This window comes from Schistocerca serialis, unplaced genomic scaffold (assembly GCF_023864345.2).
Source record: "Schistocerca serialis cubense isolate TAMUIC-IGC-003099 unplaced genomic scaffold, iqSchSeri2.2 HiC_scaffold_1109, whole genome shotgun sequence".
In the NCBI taxonomy this organism is placed as follows: domain Eukaryota; kingdom Metazoa; phylum Arthropoda; class Insecta; order Orthoptera; family Acrididae; genus Schistocerca; species Schistocerca serialis.
The window spans coordinates 1-15,351 of NW_026047303.1; the positions used below are offsets into that span (position 1 = coordinate 1).

At 50.1% G+C, this 15,351-nt stretch overlaps 27 non-coding genes across 27 annotated transcripts; all 27 read left to right on the plus strand.

Annotated features, from left to right (window-relative positions):
• The first annotated feature begins 473 nt into the window (after positions 1–473).
• Positions 474–546, plus strand: Trnak-uuu (transfer RNA lysine (anticodon UUU)). Its single transcript has one exon. It is a non-coding gene; the product is annotated as a tRNA-Lys (tRNA).
• Positions 547–683: 137 nt separating this feature from the next.
• Positions 684–765, plus strand: Trnas-cga (transfer RNA serine (anticodon CGA)). Its single transcript has one exon. It is a non-coding gene; the product is annotated as a tRNA-Ser (tRNA).
• A 693-nt stretch (positions 766–1,458) lies between these two features.
• Trnas-uga (transfer RNA serine (anticodon UGA)) lies at positions 1,459–1,541 on the plus strand. Its single transcript has one exon. It is a non-coding gene; the product is annotated as a tRNA-Ser (tRNA).
• Positions 1,542–2,110: 569 nt separating this feature from the next.
• On the plus strand, positions 2,111–2,183 carry Trnaf-gaa (transfer RNA phenylalanine (anticodon GAA)). Its single transcript has one exon. It is a non-coding gene; the product is annotated as a tRNA-Phe (tRNA).
• Positions 2,184–2,723: 540 nt separating this feature from the next.
• Trnak-uuu (transfer RNA lysine (anticodon UUU)) lies at positions 2,724–2,796 on the plus strand. Its single transcript has one exon. It is a non-coding gene; the product is annotated as a tRNA-Lys (tRNA).
• A 139-nt stretch (positions 2,797–2,935) lies between these two features.
• Positions 2,936–3,017, plus strand: Trnas-cga (transfer RNA serine (anticodon CGA)). Its single transcript has one exon. It is a non-coding gene; the product is annotated as a tRNA-Ser (tRNA).
• A 693-nt stretch (positions 3,018–3,710) lies between these two features.
• Positions 3,711–3,792, plus strand: Trnas-uga (transfer RNA serine (anticodon UGA)). The gene has a single exon. It is a non-coding gene; the product is annotated as a tRNA-Ser (tRNA).
• Positions 3,793–4,359: 567 nt separating this feature from the next.
• Positions 4,360–4,432, plus strand: Trnaf-gaa (transfer RNA phenylalanine (anticodon GAA)). The gene has a single exon. It is a non-coding gene; the product is annotated as a tRNA-Phe (tRNA).
• Positions 4,433–4,972: 540 nt separating this feature from the next.
• Trnak-uuu (transfer RNA lysine (anticodon UUU)) lies at positions 4,973–5,045 on the plus strand. Its single transcript has one exon. It is a non-coding gene; the product is annotated as a tRNA-Lys (tRNA).
• Positions 5,046–5,184: 139 nt separating this feature from the next.
• On the plus strand, positions 5,185–5,266 carry Trnas-cga (transfer RNA serine (anticodon CGA)). The gene has a single exon. It is a non-coding gene; the product is annotated as a tRNA-Ser (tRNA).
• A 692-nt stretch (positions 5,267–5,958) lies between these two features.
• On the plus strand, positions 5,959–6,040 carry Trnas-uga (transfer RNA serine (anticodon UGA)). Its single transcript has one exon. It is a non-coding gene; the product is annotated as a tRNA-Ser (tRNA).
• Positions 6,041–6,607: 567 nt separating this feature from the next.
• Positions 6,608–6,680, plus strand: Trnaf-gaa (transfer RNA phenylalanine (anticodon GAA)). Its single transcript has one exon. It is a non-coding gene; the product is annotated as a tRNA-Phe (tRNA).
• A 540-nt stretch (positions 6,681–7,220) lies between these two features.
• On the plus strand, positions 7,221–7,293 carry Trnak-uuu (transfer RNA lysine (anticodon UUU)). Its single transcript has one exon. It is a non-coding gene; the product is annotated as a tRNA-Lys (tRNA).
• Positions 7,294–7,432: 139 nt separating this feature from the next.
• Trnas-cga (transfer RNA serine (anticodon CGA)) lies at positions 7,433–7,514 on the plus strand. The gene has a single exon. It is a non-coding gene; the product is annotated as a tRNA-Ser (tRNA).
• Positions 7,515–8,208: 694 nt separating this feature from the next.
• Trnas-uga (transfer RNA serine (anticodon UGA)) lies at positions 8,209–8,290 on the plus strand. The gene has a single exon. It is a non-coding gene; the product is annotated as a tRNA-Ser (tRNA).
• A 567-nt stretch (positions 8,291–8,857) lies between these two features.
• On the plus strand, positions 8,858–8,930 carry Trnaf-gaa (transfer RNA phenylalanine (anticodon GAA)). Its single transcript has one exon. It is a non-coding gene; the product is annotated as a tRNA-Phe (tRNA).
• A 540-nt stretch (positions 8,931–9,470) lies between these two features.
• Trnak-uuu (transfer RNA lysine (anticodon UUU)) lies at positions 9,471–9,543 on the plus strand. The gene has a single exon. It is a non-coding gene; the product is annotated as a tRNA-Lys (tRNA).
• Positions 9,544–9,681: 138 nt separating this feature from the next.
• Trnas-cga (transfer RNA serine (anticodon CGA)) lies at positions 9,682–9,763 on the plus strand. Its single transcript has one exon. It is a non-coding gene; the product is annotated as a tRNA-Ser (tRNA).
• A 692-nt stretch (positions 9,764–10,455) lies between these two features.
• On the plus strand, positions 10,456–10,537 carry Trnas-uga (transfer RNA serine (anticodon UGA)). Its single transcript has one exon. It is a non-coding gene; the product is annotated as a tRNA-Ser (tRNA).
• A 567-nt stretch (positions 10,538–11,104) lies between these two features.
• On the plus strand, positions 11,105–11,177 carry Trnaf-gaa (transfer RNA phenylalanine (anticodon GAA)). The gene has a single exon. It is a non-coding gene; the product is annotated as a tRNA-Phe (tRNA).
• Positions 11,178–11,717: 540 nt separating this feature from the next.
• On the plus strand, positions 11,718–11,790 carry Trnak-uuu (transfer RNA lysine (anticodon UUU)). The gene has a single exon. It is a non-coding gene; the product is annotated as a tRNA-Lys (tRNA).
• Positions 11,791–11,928: 138 nt separating this feature from the next.
• Trnas-cga (transfer RNA serine (anticodon CGA)) lies at positions 11,929–12,010 on the plus strand. Its single transcript has one exon. It is a non-coding gene; the product is annotated as a tRNA-Ser (tRNA).
• Positions 12,011–12,702: 692 nt separating this feature from the next.
• Positions 12,703–12,784, plus strand: Trnas-uga (transfer RNA serine (anticodon UGA)). The gene has a single exon. It is a non-coding gene; the product is annotated as a tRNA-Ser (tRNA).
• A 567-nt stretch (positions 12,785–13,351) lies between these two features.
• On the plus strand, positions 13,352–13,424 carry Trnaf-gaa (transfer RNA phenylalanine (anticodon GAA)). Its single transcript has one exon. It is a non-coding gene; the product is annotated as a tRNA-Phe (tRNA).
• A 540-nt stretch (positions 13,425–13,964) lies between these two features.
• Trnak-uuu (transfer RNA lysine (anticodon UUU)) lies at positions 13,965–14,037 on the plus strand. The gene has a single exon. It is a non-coding gene; the product is annotated as a tRNA-Lys (tRNA).
• A 138-nt stretch (positions 14,038–14,175) lies between these two features.
• Trnas-cga (transfer RNA serine (anticodon CGA)) lies at positions 14,176–14,257 on the plus strand. The gene has a single exon. It is a non-coding gene; the product is annotated as a tRNA-Ser (tRNA).
• Positions 14,258–14,949: 692 nt separating this feature from the next.
• Positions 14,950–15,031, plus strand: Trnas-uga (transfer RNA serine (anticodon UGA)). Its single transcript has one exon. It is a non-coding gene; the product is annotated as a tRNA-Ser (tRNA).
• Positions 15,032–15,351: the final 320 nt, after the last annotated feature.

Here is a 15,351-nt window from a genome sequence, read left to right on the forward strand (position 1 = left end):
ACAAAAATGACTCTCTCCTGTAGTTGTACTGGTTGTCTAGTGCATGCCATAAGAGGAACTCACTAGACAACTAACTCCCCTAGAAGCAAAAGAATCAAAAAAAGTCCTACCGACTGCGTTCCTTTTTCTGTGTCAGGTGGTGAAGAACGTCTTCAACGGAACCGTGAAACGAGCGAAAACGTGGGAAACATTGCATTCGAAATGCTTGCGAATTTTCCAATTGCCCCGTGAGTGTCGACAAAACATGTAAATTCTGTGCTCCAACGTATGAGACGTAACGACTGCTGCAATTTGTTGTTGCATCGTGTGTCAGCAGTCTTCGATAGTGTGTCACGAGCTTAGTGGGATAAGTTTGCAGACAGCATTTAGGCGACGTTTAATTAGTAACGGCCCCATGCAGCGATTGCACAACAGTAAAGGACATGAGTCAATGTACAGTTGTGCAGCGTGAGAGGTTTCACAGTATCGTGTGAGCCCGGATAGCTCAGTCGGTAGAGCATTAGGCTTTTAACCTAAGGGTCCAGGGTTCAAGTCCCTGTCTGGGCGGAAATTTTAATACTTTGGTAGCGATTCGTCTGGTAGCGGTGGAAACGCTACGGAAAATAATGAAGCTACGCCGTTTTCTGACACCACAGTGCTTTAAACGGTAGCAGTTGCATGTGTCGGACAACACCGCGCTACCGGCAGTCGTGGCCGAGTGGTTAAGGCGTCTGACTCGAAATCCGATTCCCTCTGGGAGCGTAGGTTCGAATCCTACCGGCTGCGTACGATTTTGCGTAAAGAGGAGCAAAACATTTTCGCACACATGTGACATGCGTGGGCGAATGCGGGTGCAAACCAGTGACGCCATTCTCAACAAGACGAAAGTTTCCGTTTAAGAATACTGAGTTTCGCGACGACCGCTGCTTACTGTGGCCATCGGTTCACCTCGCACTGACGCTGGGACTGCAGAAAGCCGTCGCTGAGATCGTGAGTACGCAGATGTGCTCGAAAGTGTTGGACAGAGCGAACATTCATTTCTTTTTAAGAACCGCAATTCAATCATTCGAGTGCGGCAAAGGCGGTGGTGCAGCGTTTCTTTTCTTAAGATCTCGCAGCTGCTTGGAGGTATGTCCATCGTTTTAAGACGACAGAAAACTAGCGTCAGCGGTGCGTCAGTGGGGAAGTCGGTGAAGTCGCCATTGGAGCCATAAGCCAGTAATTACAACATGCGAATCACTCGCACACCATGTAGCATGCACTACAACGCTCGCCCGAGGGACCGGACAGCTCAGTCGGTAGAGCGCTAGACCTTCAACCAAAGGGTCTCGGGTTCAAACCCCCGTCCAGGCGAAAATTGACACACTGTCGTAACAGCTAATGGAAACCCTACAGAATAGAGTGACGCCACGCCGTTTTCTGCCATCAGATTGCTTCTAAGACGGCGGTTTCACTTGTCGGGAGTCGCTTCTGCCACCGGCAGTCCGTGGCCGAGTGGTTAAGGCGTCTGACTTGAAATCAGATTCCCTCTGGGAGCGTAGGTTCGAGTCCTACCGACTGCGAAAATTTTCTCGCTCTCAAAAGATGGACGTTCAGCTGCATCCTAGCAGTTGCGTCACTACTAAACACGTGCGTCACCAGCAATGTGCAGTGTTATTTGATCCAGGGCGCAGCGTTACAGTCGAGCCCAGAAGCCGCAGCTCATCTCCTCGTCTCACAGCCGCCCACCGGCTTACTGGGCAGTGCAGATGTGTCCGTTTTAGCTTGCAGACGATGACGTGTAGCAATTGATGAGCTAACGCAAGTCGAATGTTTTACCGTGTGTATCTGCTAGATACTGCCTCTCATACGGTAGAGACTCACTCCTTCTTGTGTTCTCGTTCTCTGCACACGAGTTGCCCCTGGCTGGCATCGATATAGCACGGGTTTTCTAGCGAAGTGAATATTACACGAGTCTAGTCGACATGTTTGCTTGTTACGATGATGGAAGCAGAAGAAATGTGTGTGGGGACTTCACTGCATCGGCTGCTCGCCTTTCAGCGTCCCTGTGTCTTATCAGACGAAGGTGACTGTGAAATTGGCAACGAGGCAGAGGTGAACAAACACATGCAAACAGCAACGTTCAACGTCAGCCGAAATAGCTCAGTTGGGAGAGCGTTAGACTGAAGATCTGAAGGTCCCTGGTTCGATCCCGGGTTTCGGCAGGTATTCGTTTTCATGCGACGCCAATGGAATTGCTCTGTGTTGGTGATGATGCAACTACCGCTGACAACAAAAATGACTCTCTCCTGTAGTTGTACTGGTTGTCTAGTGCATGCCATAAGAGGAACTCACTAGACAACTAACTCCCCTAGAAGCAAAAGAATCAAAAAAAGTCCTACCGACTGCGTTCCTTTTTCTGTGTCAGGTGGTGAAGAACGTCTTCAACGGAACCGTGAAACGAGCGAAAACGTGGGAAACATTGCATTCGAAATGCTTGCGAATTTTCCAATTGCCCCGTGAGTGTCGACAAAACATGTAAATTCTGTGCTCCAACGTATGAGACGTAACGACTGCTGCAATTTGTTGTTGCATCGTGTGTCAGCAGTCTTCGATAGTGTGTCACGAGCTTAGTGGGATAAGTTTGCAGACAGCATTTAGGCGACGTTTAATTAGTAACGGCCCCATGCAGCGATTGCACAACAGTAAAGGACATGAGTCAATGTACAGTTGTGCAGCGTGAGAGGTTTCACAGTATCGTGTGAGCCCGGATAGCTCAGTCGGTAGAGCATTAGGCTTTTAACCTAAGGGTCCAGGGTTCAAGTCCCTGTCTGGGCGGAAATTTTAATACTTTGGTAGCGATTCGTCTGGTAGCGGTGGAAACGCTACGGAAAATAATGAAGCTACGCCGTTTTTCTGACACCACAGTGCTTTAAACGGTAGCAGTTGCATGTGTCGGGACAACACCGCGCTACCGGCAGTCGTGGCCGAGTGGTTAAGGCGTCTGACTCGAAATCCGATTCCCTCTGGGAGCGTAGGTTCGAATCCTACCGGCTGCGTACGATTTTGCGTAAAGAGGAGCAAACATTTTCGCACACATGTGACATGCGTGGGCGAATGCGGGTGCAAACCAGTGACGCCATTCTCAACAAGACGAAAGTTTCCGTTTAAGAATACTGAGTTTCGCGACGACCGCTGCTTACTGTGGCCATCGGTTCACCTCGCACTGACGCTGGGACTGCAGAAAGCCGTCGCTGAGATCGTGAGTACGCAGATGTGCTCGAAAGTGTTGGACAGAGCGAACATTCATTTCTTTTTAAGAACCGCAATTCAATCATTCGAGTGCGGCAAAGGCGGTGGTGCAGCGTTTCTTTTCTTAAGATCTCGCAGCTGCTTGGAGGTATGTCCATCGTTTTAAGACGACAGAAAACTAGCGTCAGCGGTGCGTCAGTGGGAAGTCGGTGAAGTCGCCATTGGAGCCATAAGCCAGTAATTACAACATGCGAATCACTCGCACACCATGTAGCATGCACTACAACGCTCGCCCGAGGGACCGGACAGCTCAGTCGGGTAGAGCGCTAGACCTTCAACCAAAGGGTCTCGGGTTCAAACCCCCGTCCAGGCGAAAATTGACACACTGTCGTAACAGCTAATGGAAACCCTACAGAATAGAGTGACGCCACGCCGTTTTCTGCCATCAGATTGCTTCTAAAGACGGCGGTTTCACTTGTCGGGAGTCGCTTCTGCCACCGGCAGTCGTGGCCGAGTGGTTAAGGCGTCTGACTTGAAATCAGATTCCCTCTGGGAGCGTAGGTTCGAGTCCTACCGACTGCGAAAATTTTCTCGCTCTCAAAAGATGGACGTTCAGCTGCATCCTAGCAGTTGCGTCACTACTAAACACGTGCGTCACCAGCAATGTGCAGTGTTATTTGATCCAGGGCGCAGCGTTACAGTCGAGCCCAGAAGCCGCAGCTCATCTCCTCGTCTCACAGCCGCCCACCGGCTTACTGGGCAGTGCAGATGTGTCCGTTTTAGCTTGCAGACGATGACGTGTAGCAATTGATGAGCTAACGCAAGTCGAATGTTTTACCGTGTGTATCTGCTAGATACTGCCTCTCATACGGTAGAGACTCACTCCTTCTTGTGTCTCGTTCTCTGCACACGAGTTGCCCCTGGCTGGCATCGATATAGCACGGGTTTTCTAGCGAAGTGAATATTACACGAGTCTAGTCGACATGTTTGCTTGTTACGATGATGGAAGCAGAAGAAATGTGTGTGGGACTTCACTGCATCGGCTGCTCGCCTTTCAGCGTCCCTGTGTCTTATCAGACGAAGGTGACTGTGAAATTGGCAACGAGGCAGAGGTGAACAAACACATGCAAACAGCAACGTTCAACGTCAGCCGAAATAGCTCAGTTGGGAGAGCGTTAGACTGAAGATCTGAAGGTCCCTGGTTCGATCCCGGGTTTCGGCAGGTATTCGTTTTCATGCGACGCCAATGGAATTGCTCTGTGTTGGTGATGATGCAACTACCGCTGACAACAAAAATGACTCTCTCCTGTAGTTGTACTGGTTGTCTAGTGCATGCCATAAGAGGAACTCACTAGACAACTAACTCCCCTAGAAGCAAAAGAATCAAAAAAAGTCCTACCGACTGCGTTCCTTTTTCTGTGTCAGGTGGTGAAGAACGTCTTCAACGGAACCGTGAAACGAGCGAAAACGTGGGAAACATTGCATTCGAAATGCTTGCGAATTTTCCAATTGCCCCGTGAGTGTCGACAAAACATGTAAATTCTGTGCTCCAACGTATGAGACGTAACGACTGCTGCAATTTGTTGTTGCATCGTGTGTCAGCAGTCTTCGATAGTGTGTCACGAGCTTAGTGGGATAAGTTTGCAGACAGCATTTAGGCGACGTTTAATTAGTAACGGCCCCATGCAGCGATTGCACAACAGTAAAGGACATGAGTCAATGTACAGTTGTGCAGCGTGAGAGGTTTCACAGTATCGTGTGAGCCCGGATAGCTCAGTCGGTAGAGCATTAGGCTTTTAACCTAAGGGTCCAGGGTTCAAGTCCCTGTCCGGGCGGAAATTTTAATACTTTGGTAGCGATTCGTCTGGTAGCGGTGGAAACGCTACGGAAAATAATGAAGCTACGCCGTTTTCTGACACCACAGTGCTTTAAACGGTAGCAGTTGCATGTGTCGGGGACAACACCGCGCTACCGGCAGTCGTGGCCGAGTGGTTAAGGCGTCTGACTCGAAATCCGATTCCCTCTGGGAGCGTAGGTTCGAATCCTACCGGCTGCGTACGATTTTGCGTAAAGAGGAGCAAACATTTTCGCACACATGTGACATGCGTGGGCGAATGCGGGTGCAAACCAGTGACGCCATTCTCAACAAGACGAAAGTTTCCGTTTAAGAATACTGAGTTTCGCGACGACCGCTGCTTACTGTGGCCATCGGTTCACCTCGCACTGACGCTGGGACTGCAGAAAGCCGTCGCTGAGATCGTGAGTACACAGATGTGCTCGAAAGTGTTGGACAGAGCGAACATTCATTTCTTTTTAAGAATCGCAATTCAATCATTCGAGTGCGGCAAAGGCGGTGGTGCAGCGTTTCTTTTCTTAAGATCTCGCAGCTGCTTGGAGGTATGTCCATCGTTTTAAGACGACAGAAAACTAGCGTCAGCGGTGCGTCAGTGGGAAGTCGGTGAAGTCGCCATTGGAGCCATAAGCCAGTAATTACAACATGCGAATCACTCGCACACCATGTAGCATGCACTACAACGCTCGCCCGAGGGACCGGACAGCTCAGTCGGTAGAGCGCTAGACCTTCAACCAAAGGGTCTCGGGTTCAAACCCCCGTCCAGGCGAAAATTGACACACTGTCGTAACAGCTAATGGAAACCCTACAGAATAGAGTGACGCCACGCCGTTTTCTGCCATCAGATTGCTTCTAAAGACGGCGGTTTCACTTGTCGGGAGTCGCTTCTGCCACCGGCAGTCGTGGCCGAGTGGTTAAGGCGTCTGACTTGAAATCAGATTCCCTCTGGGAGCGTAGGTTCGAGTCCTACCGACTGCGAAAATTTTCTCGCTCTCAAAAGATGGACGTTCAGCTGCATCCTAGCAGTTGCGTCACTACTAAACACGTGCGTCACCAGCAATGTGCAGTGTTATTTGATCCAGGGCGCAGCGTTACAGTCGAGCCCAGAAGCCGCAGCTCATCTCCTCGTCTCACAGCCGCCCACCGGCTTACTGGGCAGTGCAGATGTGTCCGTTTTAGCTTGCAGACGATGACGTGTAGCAATTGATGAGCTAACGCAAGTCGAATGTTTTACCGTGTGTATCTGCTAGATACTGCCTCTCATACGGTAGAGACTCACTCCTTCTTGTGTCTCGTTCTCTGCACACGAGTTGCCCCTGGCTGGCATCGATATAGCACGGGTTTTCTAGCGAAGTGAATATTACACGAGTCTAGTCGACATGTTTGCTTGTTACGATGATGGAAGCAGAAGAAATGTGTGTGGGACTTCACTGCATCGGCTGCTCGCCTTTCAGCGTCCCTGTGTCTTATCAGACGAAGGTGACTGTGAAATTGGCAACGAGGCAGAGGTGAACAAACACATGCAAACAGCAACGTTCAACGTCAGCCGAAATAGCTCAGTTGGGAGAGCGTTAGACTGAAGATCTGAAGGTCCCTGGTTCGATCCCGGGTTTCGGCAGGTATTCGTTTTCATGCGACGCCAATGGAATTGCTCTGTGTTGGTGATGATGCAACTACCGCTGACAACAAAAATGACTCTCTCCTGTAGTTGTACTGGTTGTCTAGTGCATGCCATAAGAGGAACTCACTAGACAACTAACTCCCCTAGAAGCAAAAGAATCAAAAAAAGTCCTACCGACTGCGTTCCTTTTTCTGTGTCAGGTGGTGAAGAACGTCTTCAACGGAACCGTGAAACGAGCGAAAACGTGGGAAACATTGCATTCGAAATGCTTGCGAATTTTCCAATTGCCCCGTGAGTGTCGACAAAACATGTAAATTCTGTGCTCCAACGTATGAGACGTAACGACTGCTGCAATTTGTTGTTGCATCGTGTGTCAGCAGTCTTCGATAGTGTGTCACGAGCTTAGTGGGATAAGTTTGCAGACAGCATTTAGGCGACGTTTAATTAGTAACGGCCCCATGCAGCGATTGCACAACAGTAAAGGACATGAGTCAATGTACAGTTGTGCAGCGTGAGAGGTTTCACAGTATCGTGTGAGCCCGGATAGCTCAGTCGGTAGAGCATTAGGCTTTTAACCTAAGGGTCCAGGGTTCAAGTCCCTGTCCGGGCGGAAATTTTAATACTTTGGTAGCGATTCGTCTGGTAGCGGTGGAAACGCTACGGAAAATAATGAAGCTACGCCGTTTTCTGACACCACAGTGCTTTAAAACGGTAGCAGTTGCATGTGTCGGGACAACACCGCGCTACCGGCAGTCGTGGCCGAGTGGTTAAGGCGTCTGACTCGAAATCCGATTCCCTCTGGGAGCGTAGGTTCGAATCCTACCGGCTGCGTACGATTTTGCGTAAAGAGGAGCAAACATTTTCGCACACATGTGACATGCGTGGGCGAATGCGGGTGCAAACCAGTGACGCCATTCTCAACAAGACGAAAGTTTCCGTTTAAGAATACTGAGTTTCGCGACGACCGCTGCTTACTGTGGCCATCGGTTCACCTCGCACTGACGCTGGGACTGCAGAAAGCCGTCGCTGAGATCGTGAGTACACAGATGTGCTCGAAAGTGTTGGACAGAGCGAACATTCATGTTCTTTTTAAGAATCGCAATTCAATCATTCGAGTGCGGCAAAGGCGGTGGTGCAGCGTTTCTTTTCTTAAGATCTCGCAGCTGCTTGGAGGTATGTCCATCGTTTTAAGACGACAGAAAAACTAGCGTCAGCGGTGCGTCAGTGGGAAGTCGGTGAAGTCGCCATTGGAGCCATAAGCCAGTAATTACAACATGCGAATCACTCGCACACCATGTAGCATGCACTACAACGCTCGCCCGAGGGACCGGACAGCTCAGTCGGTAGAGCGCTAGACCTTCAACCAAAGGGTCTCGGGTTCAAACCCCCGTCCAGGCGAAAATTGACACACTGTCGTAACAGCTAATGGAAACCCTACAGAATAGAGTGACGCCACGCCGTTTTCTGCCATCAGATTGCTTCTAAAGACGGCGGTTTCACTTGTCGGGAGTCGCTTCTGCCACCGGCAGTCGTGGCCGAGTGGTTAAGGCGTCTGACTTGAAATCAGATTCCCTCTGGGAGCGTAGGTTCGAGTCCTACCGACTGCGAAAATTTTCTCGCTCTCAAAAGATGGACGTTCAGCTGCATCCTAGCAGTTGCGTCACTACTAAACACGTGCGTCACCAGCAATGTGCAGTGTTATTTGATCCAGGGCGCAGCGTTACAGTCGAGCCCAGAAGCCGCAGCTCATCTCCTCGTCTCACAGCCGCCCACCGGCTTACTGGGCAGTGCAGATGTGTCCGTTTTAGCTTGCAGACGATGACGTGTAGCAATTGATGAGCTAACGCAAGTCGAATGTTTTACCGTGTGTATCTGCTAGATACTGCCTCTCATACGGTAGAGACTCACTCCTTCTTGTGTCTCGTTCTCTGCACACGAGTTGCCCCTGGCTGGCATCGATATAGCACGGGTTTTCTAGCGAAGTGAATATTACACGAGTCTAGTCGACATGTTTGCTTGTTACGATGATGGAAGCAGAAGAAATGTGTGTGGGACTTCACTGCATCGGCTGCTCGCCTTTCAGCGTCCCTGTGTCTTATCAGACGAAGGTGACTGTGAAATTGGCAACGAGGCAGAGGTGAACAAACACATGCAAACAGCAACGTTCAACGTCAGCCGAAATAGCTCAGTTGGGAGAGCGTTAGACTGAAGATCTAAAGGTCCCTGGTTCGATCCCGGGTTTCGGCAGGTATTCGTTTTCATGCGACGCCAATGGAATTGCTCTGTGTTGGTGATGATGCAACTACCGCTGACAACAAAAATGACTCTCTCCTGTAGTTGTACTGGTTGTCTAGTGCATGCCATAAGAGGAACTCACTAGACAACTAACTCCCCTAGAAGCAAAAGAATCAAAAAAAGTCCTACCGACTGCGTTCCTTTTTCTGTGTCAGGTGGTGAAGAACGTCTTCAACGGAACCGTGAAACGAGCGAAAACGTGGGAAACATTGCATTCGAAATGCTTGCGAATTTTCCAATTGCCCCGTGAGTGTCGACAAAACATGTAAATTCTGTGCTCCAACGTATGAGACGTAACGACTGCTGCAATTTGTTGTTGCATCGTGTGTCAGCAGTCTTCGATAGTGTGTCACGAGCTTAGTGGGATAAGTTTGCAGACAGCATTTAGGCGACGTTTAATTAGTAACGGCCCCATGCAGCGATTGCACAACAGTAAAGGACATGAGTCAATGTACAGTTGTGCAGCGTGAGAGGTTTCACAGTATCGTGTGAGCCCGGATAGCTCAGTCGGTAGAGCATTAGGCTTTTAACCTAAGGGTCCAGGGTTCAAGTCCCTGTCTGGGCGGAAATTTTAATACTTTGGTAGCGATTCGTCTGGTAGCGGTGGAAACGCTACGGAAAATAATGAAGCTACGCCGTTTTCTGACACCACAGTGCTTTAAACGGTAGCAGTTGCATGTGTCGGGACAACACCGCGCTACCGGCAGTCGTGGCCGAGTGGTTAAGGCGTCTGACTCGAAATCCGATTCCCTCTGGGAGCGTAGGTTCGAATCCTACCGGCTGCGTACGATTTTGCGTAAAGAGGAGCAAACATTTTCGCACACATGTGACATGCGTGGGCGAATGCGGGTGCAAACCAGTGACGCCATTCTCAACAAGACGAAAGTTTCCGTTTAAGAATACTGAGTTTCGCGACGACCGCTGCTTACTGTGGCCATCGGTTCACCTCGCACTGACGCTGGGACTGCAGAAAGCCGTCGCTGAGATCGTGAGTACGCAGATGTGCTCGAAAGTGTTGGACAGAGCGAACATTCATTTCTTTTTAAGAACCGCAATTCAATCATTCGAGTGCGGCAAAGGCGGTGGTGCAGCGTTTCTTTTCTTAAGATCTCGCAGCTGCTTGGAGGTATGTCCATCGTTTTAAGACGACAGAAAACTAGCGTCAGCGGTGCGTCAGTGGGAAGTCGGTGAAGTCGCCATTGGAGCCATAAGCCAGTAATTACAACATGCGAATCACTCGCACACCATGTAGCATGCACTACAACGCTCGCCCGAGGGACCGGACAGCTCAGTCGGTAGAGCGCTAGACCTTCAACCAAAGGGTCTCGGGTTCAAACCCCCGTCCAGGCGAAAATTGACACACTGTCGTAACAGCTAATGGAAACCCTACAGAATAGAGTGACGCCACGCCGTTTTCTGCCATCAGATTGCTTCTAAAGACGGCGGTTTCACTTGTCGGGAGTCGCTTCTGCCACCGGCAGTCGTGGCCGAGTGGTTAAGGCGTCTGACTTGAAATCAGATTCCCTCTGGGAGCGTAGGTTCGAGTCCTACCGACTGCGAAAATTTTCTCGCTCTCAAAAGATGGACGTTCAGCTGCATCCTAGCAGTTGCGTCACTACTAAACACGTGCGTCACCAGCAATGTGCAGTGTTATTTGATCCAGGGCGCAGCGTTACAGTCGAGCCCAGAAGCCGCAGCTCATCTCCTCGTCTCACAGCCGCCCACCGGCTTACTGGGCAGTGCAGATGTGTCCGTTTTAGCTTGCAGACGATGACGTGTAGCAATTGATGAGCTAACGCAAGTCGAATGTTTTACCGTGTGTATCTGCTAGATACTGCCTCTCATACGGTAGAGACTCACTCCTTCTTGTGTCTCGTTCTCTGCACACGAGTTGCCCCTGGCTGGCATCGATATAGCACGGGTTTTCTAGCGAAGTGAATATTACACGAGTCTAGTCGACATGTTTGCTTGTTACGATGATGGAAGCAGAAGAAATGTGTGTGGGACTTCACTGCATCGGCTGCTCGCCTTTCAGCGTCCCTGTGTCTTATCAGACGAAGGTGACTGTGAAATTGGCAACGAGGCAGAGGTGAACAAACACATGCAAACAGCAACGTTCAACGTCAGCCGAAATAGCTCAGTTGGGAGAGCGTTAGACTGAAGATCTGAAGGTCCCTGGTTCGATCCCGGGTTTCGGCAGGTATTCGTTTTCATGCGACGCCAATGGAATTGCTCTGTGTTGGTGATGATGCAACTACCGCTGACAACAAAAATGACTCTCTCCTGTAGTTGTACTGGTTGTCTAGTGCATGCCATAAGAGGAACTCACTAGACAACTAACTCCCCTAGAAGCAAAAGAATCAAAAAAAGTCCTACCGACTGCGTTCCTTTTTCTGTGTCAGGTGGTGAAGAACGTCTTCAACGGAACCGTGAAACGAGCGAAAACGTGGGAAACATTGCATTCGAAATGCTTGCGAATTTTCCAATTGCCCCGTGAGTGTCGACAAAACATGTAAATTCTGTGCTCCAACGTATGAGACGTAACGACTGCTGCAATTTGTTGTTGCATCGTGTGTCAGCAGTCTTCGATAGTGTGTCACGAGCTTAGTGGGATAAGTTTGCAGACAGCATTTAGGCGACGTTTAATTAGTAACGGCCCCATGCAGCGATTGCACAACAGTAAAGGACATGAGTCAATGTACAGTTGTGCAGCGTGAGAGGTTTCACAGTATCGTGTGAGCCCGGATAGCTCAGTCGGTAGAGCATTAGGCTTTTAACCTAAGGGTCCAGGGTTCAAGTCCCTGTCTGGGCGGAAATTTTAATACTTTGGTAGCGATTCGTCTGGTAGCGGTGGAAACGCTACGGAAAATAATGAAGCTACGCCGTTTTCTGACACCACAGTGCTTTAAACGGTAGCAGTTGCATGTGTCGGGACAACACCGCGCTACCGGCAGTCGTGGCCGAGTGGTTAAGGCGTCTGACTCGAAATCCGATTCCCTCTGGGAGCGTAGGTTCGAATCCTACCGGCTGCGTACGATTTTGCGTAAAGAGGAGCAAACATTTTCGCACACATGTGACATGCGTGGGCGAATGCGGGTGCAAACCAGTGACGCCATTCTCAACAAGACGAAAGTTTCCGTTTAAGAATACTGAGTTTCGCGACGACCGCTGCTTACTGTGGCCATCGGTTCACCTCGCACTGACGCTGGGACTGCAGAAAGCCGTCGCTGAGATCGTGAGTACGCAGATGTGCTCGAAAGTGTTGGACAGAGCGAACATTCATTTCTTTTTAAGAACCGCAATTCAATCATTCGAGTGCGGCAAAGGCGGTGGTGCAGCGTTTCTTTTCTTAAGATCTCGCAGCTGCTTGGAGGTATGTCCATCGTTTTAAGACGACAGAAAACTAGCGTCAGCGGTGCGTCAGTGGGAAGTCGGTGAAGTCGCCATTGGAGCCATAAGCCAGTAATTACAACATGCGAATCACTCGCACACCATGTAGCATGCACTACAACGCTCGCCCGAGGGACCGGACAGCTCAGTCGGTAGAGCGCTAGACCTTCAACCAAAGGGTCTCGGGTTCAAACCCCCGTCCAGGCGAAAATTGACACACTGTCGTAACAGCTAATGGAAACCCTACAGAATAGAGTGACGCCACGCCGTTTTCTGCCATCAGATTGCTTCTAAAGACGGCGGTTTCACTTGTCGGGAGTCGCTTCTGCCACCGGCAGTCGTGGCCGAGTGGTTAAGGCGTCTGACTTGAAATCAGATTCCCTCTGGGAGCGTAGGTTCGAGTCCTACCGACTGCGAAAATTTTCTCGCTCTCAAAAGATGGACGTTCAGCTGCATCCTAGCAGTTGCGTCACTACTAAACACGTGCGTCACCAGCAATGTGCAGTGTTATTTGATCCAGGGCGCAGCGTTACAGTCGAGCCCAGAAGCCGCAGCTCATCTCCTCGTCTCACAGCCGCCCACCGGCTTACTGGGCAGTGCAGATGTGTCCGTTTTAGCTTGCAGACGATGACGTGTAGCAATTGATGAGCTAACGCAAGTCGAATGTTTTACCGTGTGTATCTGCTAGATACTGCCTCTCATACGGTAGAGACTCACTCCTTCTTGTGTCTCGTTCTCTGCACACGAGTTGCCCCTGGCTGGCATCGATATAGCACGGGTTTTCTAGCGAAGTGAATATTACACGAGTCTAGTCGACATGTTTGCTTGTTACGATGATGGAAGCAGAAGAAATGTGTGTGGGACTTCACTGCATCGGCTGCTCGCCTTTCAGCGTCCCTGTGTCTTATCAGACGAAGGTGACTGTGAAATTGGCAACGAGGCAGAGGTGAACAAACACATGCAAACAGCAACGTTCAACGTCAGCCGAAATAGCTCAGTTGGGAGAGCGTTAGACTGAAGATCTGAAGGTCCCTGGTTCGATCCCGGGTTTCGGCAGGTATTCGTTTTCATGCGACGCCAATGGAATTGCTCTGTGTTGGTGATGATGCAACTACCGCTGACAACAAAAATGACTCTCTCCTGTAGTTGTACTGGTTGTCTAGTGCATGCCATAAGAGGAACTCACTAGACAACTAACTCCCCTAGAAGCAAAAGAATCAAAAAAAGTCCTACCGACTGCGTTCCTTTTTCTGTGTCAGGTGGTGAAGAACGTCTTCAACGGAACCGTGAAACGAGCGAAAACGTGGGAAACATTGCATTCGAAATGCTTGCGAATTTTCCAATTGCCCCGTGAGTGTCGACAAAACATGTAAATTCTGTGCTCCAACGTATGAGACGTAACGACTGCTGCAATTTGTTGTTGCATCGTGTGTCAGCAGTCTTCGATAGTGTGTCACGAGCTTAGTGGGATAAGTTTGCAGACAGCATTTAGGCGACGTTTAATTAGTAACGGCCCCATGCAGCGATTGCACAACAGTAAAGGACATGAGTCAATGTACAGTTGTGCAGCGTGAGAGGTTTCACAGTATCGTGTGAGCCCGGATAGCTCAGTCGGTAGAGCATTAGGCTTTTAACCTAAGGGTCCAGGGTTCAAGTCCCTGTCCGGGCGGAAATTTTAATACTTTGGTAGCGATTCGTCTGGTAGCGGTGGAAACGCTACGGAAAATAATGAAGCTACGCCGTTTTCTGACACCACAGTGCTTTAAACGGTAGCAGTTGCATGTGTCGGGACAACACCGCGCTACCGGCAGTCGTGGCCGAGTGGTTAAGGCGTCTGACTCGAAATCCGATTCCCTCTGGGAGCGTAGGTTCGAATCCTACCGGCTGCGTACGATTTTGCGTAAAGAGGAGCAAACATTTTCGCACACATGTGACATGCGTGGGCGAATGCGGGTGCAAACCAGTGACGCCATTCTCAACAAGACGAAAGTTTCCGTTTAAGAATACTGAGTTTCGCGACGACCGCTGCTTACTGTGGCCATCGGTTCACCTCGCACTGACGCTGGGACTGCAGAAAGCCGTCGCTGAGATCGTGAGTACACAGATGTGCTCGAAAGTGTTGGACAGAGCGAACATTCATTTCTTTTTAAGAATCGCAATTCAATCATTCGAGTGCGGCAAAGGCGGTGGTGCAGCGTTTCTTTTCTTAAGATCTCGCAGCTGCTTGGAGGTATGTCCATCGTTTTAAGACGACAGAAAACTAGCGTCAGCGGTGCGTCAGTGGGAAGTCGGTGAAGTCGCCATTGGAGCCATAAGCCAGTAATTACAACATGCGAATCACTCGCACACCATGTAGCATGCACTACAACGCTCGCCCGAGGGACCGGACAGCTCAGTCGGTAGAGCGCTAGACCTTCAACCAAAGGGTCTCGGGTTCAAACCCCCGTCCAGGCGAAAATTGACACACTGTCGTAACAGCTAATGGAAACCCTACAGAATAGAGTGACGCCACGCCGTTTTCTGCCATCAGATTGCTTCTAAAGACGGCGGTTTCACTTGTCGGGAGTCGCTTCTGCCACCGGCAGTCGTGGCCGAGTGGTTAAGGCGTCTGACTTGAAATCAGATTCCCTCTGGGAGCGTAGGTTCGAGTCCTACCGACTGCGAAAATTTTCTCGCTCTCAAAAGATGGACGTTCAGCTGCATCCTAGCAGTTGCGTCACTACTAAACACGTGCGTCACCAGCAATGTGCAGTGTTATTTGATCCAGGGCGCAGCGTTACAGTCGAGCCCAGAAGCCGCAGCTCATCTCCTCGTCTCACAGCCGCCCACCGGCTTACTGGGCAGTGCAGATGTGTCCGTTTTAGCTTGCAGACGATGACGTGTAGCAATTGATGAGCTAACGCAAGTCGAATGTTTTACCGTGTGTATCTGCTAGATACTGCCTCTCATACGGTAGAGACTCACTCCTTCTTGTGTCTCGTTC